The sequence below is a fragment of the Trichechus manatus genome, unplaced genomic scaffold, assembly GCF_000243295.1.
Source record: "Trichechus manatus latirostris isolate Lorelei unplaced genomic scaffold, TriManLat1.0 scaffold00018, whole genome shotgun sequence".
NCBI lineage: Eukaryota > Metazoa > Chordata > Mammalia > Sirenia > Trichechidae > Trichechus > Trichechus manatus.
The window spans coordinates 22,199,932-22,209,471 of record NW_004443954.1 but is presented as its reverse complement, the minus strand read 5'-3'; positions in this window follow the sequence as shown (position 1 = coordinate 22,209,471).

Here is a 9,540-nt window from a genome sequence, read left to right as displayed (position 1 = left end):
ATTATTTTCTGGATTTCTAGTTGTTGTTTTTGTATAATTTCTAGTTGTGAATTTATTTTGGCATTTTGTTCCTGCATTATTTTCCTGAATTCTTCCATTTTTTTGGTCTGTGTTTTCCAGGAATTTGTCTTTTTTTCCCTCGTTTTTGTCTGCTTTTTGCTTCAACTGTTGGATTATTCTGAGTATTAGAGATTTGAATTCCCTATCAGGTAGTTCTAGTTCCTTTTCTTCCACTGGAAAGTCAACTGGTTTTTTATTTTGGATGCCTACTGAAACAATCCTGTCCTGTTTTTGTAAATGTTTTGATATTGTCTGCTGTCTTTGGGGCATTCAGTAGTTATTTTTCTCATTTATTGATTGTATATCTGTTTGTTTCATCCTTTTTTTAATTTGGCTATGTCTGAGCAGGTGGGCTGTGTGTTCTTTGCTGTTTTCTCATTTGTGGGCACAATACTTTTCACCTCTTTCTCCAATTGTCAGGGTCAGTTGCTCAGGTATGGTACAGCAGGACAGGTTTACCTGAAGAGGAGTTGCTGGAATGGGCTGTTTGTGGCACTTACTACAGCCACCAGGGCGGGTAAGTAATCAGTACAGGGCAGGTTCCGGTAGGTTGTGCCTGTGCTGCTTGGTGGTGTGTTGTTAAGTGCATGGTGCAGGTTGGCAGGATGGAGGCTGGAGATTGTGATATGTGGAGCTAAGATGGGTATGGGAGAGAGGAGAGAGGAACAGGAGCCAAAAACATACAAACAAAAAAGAGTGCTAGGGGAGCTTGCCTTTGGAGTGGAGAGATGAGAGACTATGAAATGGAGAAAAACAAAAAGTGGAAGAAGAAGAAAGAAAAGAATGAATAAATAAAAATTAGAAAGAAAAAAGAAAAGAAAAGCTCCCAGGGATCCCACCAGTGCAGCTACGAGGTCTGGGTAGTTGTTCCCAGGTGTTGAAGTACAGCCTGGCTAGGAGGCATAGAGATGTCACTCAAGTTGAGGTATTCAGGAGACAGGAAGAGAAGGAAAGTACAGAGAGACAAGAAACTGAGTAATGAAGAAAGACAAAAAGGGAAAAAGATGGAAAAGAAAAGAAAACAAATTTAAAAAAAAAGAACAAGAAAACCTCCAGAAAAAAAAAAAAAACCATGAAAAAAGAAATGCCCTCAGTGATCCCTCTGTGCATCTGCACAAGTTGAGGGTGTAGATCCCAAGCCATGCAGCACGGTCTGGCCAGAACGGGCTGCCAACTTGCGTAAAGAAAAAGAAAACAAACAATTCAAATCAAACAAAGAAACAAAAACCCCAGGATCCCACCAGCGTGGCAGCACGGACCGGGAAGCAGTTCCACACTCAAACAGAGCTACACAGCCCCTCAGGAAGAAGCAAAGATGGCACACGGAGCCAGCTATTTGAGTGAAAGGAGGGGAAGGTGGTGAGAGGTAAAGAAGAAATGAAAAGAAGCAGAAAAAAGCAACACCAGCAGCCAACAAATGGCACTCAGGGAGTCGGCCAGTGCAGGCAGGTGGAATCCAAGCACTGGTGCTTCCCAGCCAAAAGATTGTGGCTGCGGGAAGCAGAGGAGGCCGAGTAGGGGGTGAAGAAGGGTGGGGGTGGGAAGGCATATATCGCCAGTTACCAGTTGTTCTGTCTCCTGCTGGAAGGTCCGTGAAGCTGCTTTCTCATACCCCCTATTTGCTGGTCTCTGATAGGAGTCCAAGATGGCAGATCTGTTCTACCTTAGCTGATAGGGGACCTCTGCATGTATATCTCCTTGCTCTCTGTTCTCTGTCAGTTTCTTATTCCATCTGGTGCTTGGCTGAATTCTTTATCTCTTCATTTGATGTCTAGGGTTTCAGGATTGCTGTTTTCTCTGTTTGGTTTAGTTTTTTGGATCTTTGCTGTGGAGGGACAGCATGGTGCCTCTGCCTAGAACGCCATGTTGGTGGAAGCCTTAAAGAGGACTTTTGCAGCAGATTTGCCCAGTGCAATTCATCATTTGATTTCTTGACTCCTGCTTCCATGGGCGTTGATTGTGGATCCAAGTAAAATGATATTCTTGACGACTTCAATATTTTCTCCATTCATCGTGAAGTTATTTATTGGTCCAGTTGTGAGGATTTTTGTTTTCCTTATGTTGAGGTGTAATCCATACTGAAGGCTGTAGTGTTTGATCTTCATCACTAAGCACTTCAAATCCTCTTTGTTTTGAGCAAACAAGGTTGTGTCATTATTTTGTCCATAAAGTCCTTCAATATCACAGGTAGTTAATGAATCTTTCTCCAATCCTGATGCCCTGTTCTTCTTCAAATAGTCGAGCATCTCAAAATTATTTGCTCAGCATACAAATGGAGTAAGTAAGGTGAAAGGATACAACCCTGTGCACACCTCTCCTGATTTTAAACCACATAGTATCCCTCTGTTCTGTTTGAACAACTGCCTCTTGCTCTATGTGCAGGTTCTGCATTAGCACAATTATGTGTTCTGGAATTCCCATTCTTCTCAATGTTATCCATGACTTGTTATGAACCACACATTTGAATGTATTTGCATAGTTAATAAAACACAGGTAAACATCTTTCTGGTATTCTCTGCTTTCAGCCAAGATCCATCTGACATCAGCTGTGATATCCCTGGTTGCAAGTCCTCTTCTGAACCTGGCTTGAATTTCTGGCAGTTTCCTGTTGATGGACTGTTGCAACTGTTTTTAAATTATCTTCAGCAAAATTTTACTTTCGTGTGATATTAATAACATTGTTTGATAGTGTCTGCATTCTGGTAAATCATCTTTCTTTGGAATGTGCACAAATATGGATCTCTTCCAGTTAGTTGGCCAAGTAGCTGTTTTCAAAATTTCTTGGCATTGAGGAGTGAGTGTTTCCAGCATTGCATCCATTTGTTGAAACATCTCCATTGGTATTCCATCAATTCTTGGAGGCTTGCTTTTCACCAATGCCTTCAGTGCAGCTTGGACTCTTTCCTTCAATATCATCAGTTCTTAGTCATATGCTACCCCCTGAAATGGTTGAATGCTGGCCAATTCTTTTTGGCACTGTGACTCTGTGTATTCTTTCCATTTTCTTTTGATGCTTCCTATATCATTCAATATTTTGTCCATAGAGTCCTTCAATATTGCAACTTGAGGCTTGAATTTTTTCTTCAGTTCTTTCACTTTGAGAAATGCAGAACATGTTCTTCCCTCTTGCTTTTCTAACTGCAGCTCTTTACACATTTCATCATAATACTTTACTTTGTCTTTTGAAGCCACTCTTTGAAATTTTCTGTTTAGCTTTTTACTTCATTATTTCTTCCATTTGTTTTAGCTACACATCATTCACAAGCAAGTTTCAGAGTCTCTTCTGACATCCATTTTGGGCTTTTCTTTTCCCTGTCTTTTTAATGACATTTCCAGACTTTACAATGGTTTATTTCAAAGCTTTTTTCTATCTTCTGATTTTTCTGTTTTTGTAAGATCAAGTTGTTGTAAGAAAAAGGAAAAGCTTTTCCACAAGTTTATTTCTTAGAGAAAAGGTGCCTTTGGAAATTAAAGCTTGGATCTGCCATTCAGAGGGGAAATAGTGAGTGCAGTCATTGAAGGTAACCCTTGTCCTGTTCAGTGGCTTCTGGAGAGTAAAAGAGTAGAAAACAAAGATGAACTGTATGTATCCCACAATAAGAGGAAGTGTGGTAGTAGCCCTCTTGCTCAATTGTGGGCCTGGTGGGGCCAGCACTCAGGACCGTGACACTAAGGAGCAGAGACATGGGTCCTCACAGGACCATCACCTCCCACTTTGTCCAGATTGTTGGGAAGTGAAGAGCGGCAGGCAGGAGAGCACACAGGAGGAAGAAAATTCCTTCACTGCCTTGGAAAAGCTGATCAAAAAACCTAAACTCTGAGGAAAGAAAATGCAGGTTTGAGACAAATGCTCCTAGCATCCCAGACATCTGGTGAGAACAATTTCCTTGTGTTTTCTCTCTCTTAAACTCGTTTCACTCTAAATGGTTGATGCCAGAGTTGCTTTTCACAATTCCTGCGAGTTTACAACAAAGACTTTGCAGGTTATATTGACAGGTCTCTTGCTTAGATGCTAATAACCAGTGCCTATTGCTCTGAAATTATGGTTCTTGTTTTTACTATAAATGAAAACCCTTGTCCAATCCAGTGGAGGCCACACCACCGGGGGGAAAATGCTACTAAAAGCACAGGGATGTGAGAGAGAGAAATGAGCTCATACAGAGGGCAGTGACTCAGCATTCTTTATGAGAACAACATTGTTTTCATTTTGGTTCATAATGATCAGGGTGTTAGGGAAATCTCCAGAAACAGCAATGTGGAACCAATCCTTAATATGTTGTTTACCTTTTTTTTAAGCTATTTTGTAAATCCTGTGATGTCATCCATGAAAAAGTGCTGGAAAATAAGGTCCAAATAAAACTAGTAAGTGTGTCTTATGAGTAGTAATACCAAGTTGATGCTCTCTTTTCTTTTTGGGCTTCTATGTGATTGTGGATCATTCCTGGTTATTTACTCTGAATGCTTACCCTTCCTTCCACAGATATCACTGGTGACTTCTCATAAAACCTGCTAGAGCTAATGTTATAAGCCATTATGTAGAAAAACTAAATAATCATTTTTGTGTGTATGTTGTTTATTACAAGGTGTAGGCTCCAATTTCCTAGCACATGTAGTTTCAGGGCTTTTCACCCTTCAAATTCCTCACCTTTCTTCTCCACCAGGAATCTCTGCCTGCTGAATGCTGAAGGAAGTTCCACTGCCACCTTTCCCAAGTCGAAAAGACATAGACCTGGGTTGGAGTTCTGTTTTTCAGAGATCAGCTGGTTTTTGTTTTCCCATCTAGTTATTTACCTACGTTGTGTTAGTTTCCTCACCTCTAAACTGGAGGAAATCATACCAGTCTCAATGGGGTGATATATTAAATGAGAAAACCTGCGTAAAGTGCATGAGTCACTTGCACAAATTTGGGGCTCAAACATTTCTCTGTACTCTCCTCCATTGTCTGTTCCTTTCCAAAACAGCTATGAGGAAAAAGGGGATGAAGTGTTGACCATGCTCCCTGTGGGTCCCTCTAGCTCTACTCTCTACTTGTTATACGTGGACTCAATGACATGTCTGTCATCTCAGTGCATTTTTAGTTCCCTTCTCATTTACCTCCATGATGATATTCTCATTGGATTTTACATTGGAAATGCTGATTCTGTGTGCATGAAGATGGCACTGTCTCCTCCTGGATTATAAGAGGTTCATCTTGTAAGTTTCCTTGACCTTCAATTTATGATGGTGACTACAGCCCAAGTACTACACCAAGCATGCTCATTCCACAACACCTTGTTCCCAGGTTGTGATTTGGCTCTTTGACTCTGGTTTCTGAAAATAACCTGAGCAATCAAGATGCCTTTGTCTTCCAAAATAGCTAGGCAAGTAGGGGCTATACAGACCTCACATCTGGCAAACTAACTTCAGGAAGGGAGGGGAGCCTAATGTAGTCATGCAGATTCATTGATTGGATCGATCATAACTGTGCATTAAGGCCCAAGTCATTCATGCATATTCATTAAGGTCCCAGTGACTAAGGGAGCTGAGACCTTGGAGCTCTCTCATTTGGGGCCTCATGGGTTGGTGAGAACATCTATGCACAGGAGAGGGTGTGACACATCCCTGGGGTCAATTGGAAGCCTTGTGGTACAGGGGCCTCTCTCACACCTTACCTGATGCTTCTCTACACTTCATCCTTTCTGGTTATAATAAATGGGTAACTATAAGTATAGGTAATAGTTTCTTTGGGTTCTGTGATTCATTCTAGTGAATTATTGAACCCACTGGGGACAATGAGAACCAGCAGAGTCTGGAGTTTGCCTATTTGGCAGAGGCTGGAAGAACAGAATCCTAACTTATGGAGACCAACTCTGAGTGGTTAGGGTCAGAGAGAGACAGTACCACGTGAGTGGCTGGTGTCAGAATGATGAAGTAGGGATATAAATTATCTTCACATTTTGGAAATTAGCTTTATGTCAGCTATTATTCATACCCAGGTAAAAGCCCCTGTCTATGAGTTTAAAAGCACAACATCTCTTGCGTATGCAGTCATGGTAAACTAAAATTGTAATCCTCTTTTATGAGTTTGTGTTTCTCCATAGCACTTATATTTGATAGATTATATAGTTTACCAATGTACTCCTCACCGCTAGAATGTCATCTCCATAAGAGCAGATTTTTTGTGTTTCCTGTCTTGTACTCTGTTGTATCGTTAGTACCTATAATAGTAGCCTATAGTAGGCACTCAATAAATCTTTGTTGAAAGAATGAGTAAATTGATTTTCTCTTCTTGATCCCATGTGTTTTTAGCCCTATTGTTGTTGTTGTTAGTTGCCATAGAGTTGGCACAGACTCATGGTGACCCCATGCACAATGAAATTGGACCATTGTAATCCATAGGGTTTTCACTGGCTGATTTTTGGAAGTAGATTGCCAGGCCTTCTTCTTAGTCCATCTAAGTCAGAAAGCTCTTCTGAAACCTATTCAGTATCATAGCAACATGCAAACCACCACTGACAGATGGGTGGTGGTGGCACATGAGGTGCATAAGTCAAGAACTAAACTGGGAGCTTCCACATGGAAAGTGAGAATTCTACCACTGAGTCACCACTGCCCCCATATTTTCAGCCCTAGTGGAACATAAGCCCCCATCTCATCTGCTTTCCTTCAACAGCTAACTCTGACTTTTCACCAAACCAATTCATGCACCTTGATCCATTTCTCACTACCGCTACATATTTCCCCTTGGTTAATAATTTTTTTTCTTTTAATTTTTATAAAATACATGTTCACAGATCGTATTTCATAGAGCAGAAATTTACACAGGAAAAATGGTAGTCCCTGCCTCACTCCTGCCCCACCCTTTTTTAACTTCATCCTGTTCTCTAGGGCAACCTTTATATATTTTTTCCTGGTATTTATGCTCATATTTTCAGTAATATATTTATACTGGTGCCATTGAGAGGACTGTTTGCCTCATATCTATGACAAGAAAAATTCAAAACTGGGGAGTGAGTTTTAAAAACTTCATAGCAATTTGACAGCGCCACATTATCCAGATTATGATCATATCCTTGAAATTCACTTTTATTATATTTTACAAAAGTATTGGTCCATGATGGGTTGGAAATTAAAAAGAAAACACAACAAAATCCAGTCCTTCTCTAGAGAAAGTTTAAGAAGCACAGCTCTCGGTCGCTGCCCGGTTGTCTGAGATCTCCCTCCACCGCCATCCTTGAGTCCCTTCATTTCTCATTTCGTGTTGGGTCTCCAGCTACTGGACCCCACGCCATTCTTCTTTTACACTTTTTTTTTTTTTTTGGTTGGAGTAAGGGTATATTCTCAGTAGCTTCCTGAGAACACGAACAGAAACATGGGAGGTAAATTCTTTTTAGACACTGCTGGCCTGATATATAGATTTCACTCACAGATGAATGATAATTTAGCTGGTAAAGAATTCTAGTTCAAAAATCATCTTCACCAAGAATTTGAAGACATAACTCCATCATCTTCTAGTATTCAATATCCTACTAAGAAGTTGAGTGCCTTTCTTATTTCCAAAACCTAGTTTGTGACATCTATTTATTTCTCCCTGGAAACATTTACAGATTTTTCTTTATCCCCATTGTTCTGAAATTTCATGATTCGGTCAGATCCTCCAATCTGGAGACAGTATCTTTCATTTCTAGGTAATTTATTATTATTATTTCTTTGTAATTTTCTCTTCAATGTTTTCTATTTTCTTTTATTTTTCCTAAAATTCTCTTTCAGGAAAATGTTGAAGATATTGAATTTTTTTTTATTTTTTACTTTTGTTTACATTTTTTATCCCATTATCTGTCTGCTTATCATTTTTTTCTCATTTCTAACTGTGCAGGCTGAGGGGGACAGAACCACTTGTTATAAAGACGTTTGACCAACTCCCTTGTTCTCAGCCCCTTGCCTCATACACACTTCCCAAAGTGTCTTGTGATTCCAATTCTCAATTCTCAAGGCTAAACCAATTTGGTGGGCTGAATTGCTTCTTTTTTAAAAAAATTACTTTAGTTTTTGTTGCTATTGTTGAAAATGTACACAGCAAAACATATACCAATTCAATAATTTCTAGATGTAAAATTCAGTGACACTGATTACATTCTTCAAGTTGTACAACTATTCTCACCCTCCTTTTCCAAATTATTCCACCATCAGGAACATGAACTCACTGCTCCCTAAGTTTCTTTTCTAATCTTTTGAGTTGCTGTTGTCAATTTGATCCCACATGGATAGTTCTTTAAACTGGCACAGTGCTCAAGGAAAACATATTCTTTACTAATTAAGCTAATTATAAAGAAGACTTCAGGGATATTTTTGGTTTAAAATTTAAGGTTTAAAAATTATCTCAGGGTGATAGTTTCAGGGGCTCATCCAGCCTTTATGGTTCCAGAAAGTCTGGATTCTATGAGAATTTCAAATTGTGTTCCACATTTTCTCCCTTTTGACTAGGATTCTTCTATAGAATCTTTGATCAAAATGTTTAGTAATAGTTACCAGGCACCATCCAGTTCTGGTCTCGTGGCAAAGGAGGCAGTTGTTTGTGGAGGTGATTAGTCACACATTGTTGAGGTGCTTCTTAAAAGCAGTATATCTCTCTGCAAACACATATTTATTTATTTTTTTGCATTTTTCTAACTTAATTTTTACTCCTTTACTTGCTTTATGTATTGTAGTTTGAGGTAACAGATATCTCTGATTTTATTGGTGTTGGGGATTCTGTTTTGTGTTCTTATTGTACTGAGGTAAATTCTGAGAGGGATACAGAAATGTTTTTATGTTATAAATAAACTGGTTTCTTTCCTCTATTTAAATTCAAATCAATATATATATCCTCCAAAAAACTGTCCTGAGTGACTCATATTTTCTGAACACTTTCATATTTTATATGCCCCTTACATTTAAGTATATATGTATAATACATATATATACATACATATATGTGTGTATACATATATATGTATGTATAGAGTTATACAAATATACTTTTATGTTATGTTAATAATATGCTAAAATAATTTTATACTAATATAAATTTGTCCATTATTTGATTTATTTTTAAGATCATTAACAGTAGAGACAAACCAAATGAAACAAATAAACAAACAAAAAGCTAGCTAAATTTGTCTGCATACAGTGACCTGTATAGTATAACTACACATTTCAAAAATGAATGATGTTAGTAAAATAATAGGATAGTGATTTTTTTAAATCTCCGTACTCATCTGCAGTAACTGAATTTCTTTCCAAATATTTTCTTTTTCCCAATGGAAATACTTCCTTAGTTGATAAATCTTGCTAAAATCCACCCTTATAGTCATTCTTTAGAAGGGTATAAGAATGACTACAGTAATGAAAAAAAGGAAAAATGCACTTCTTTTGAGAAAGAAGATGTCACCGTGAGTTTACACAGCTCACAGCTAAGAAGGAAAAAAAATTGACCCCAGATGCCCTTAGTTGGTTAGATCC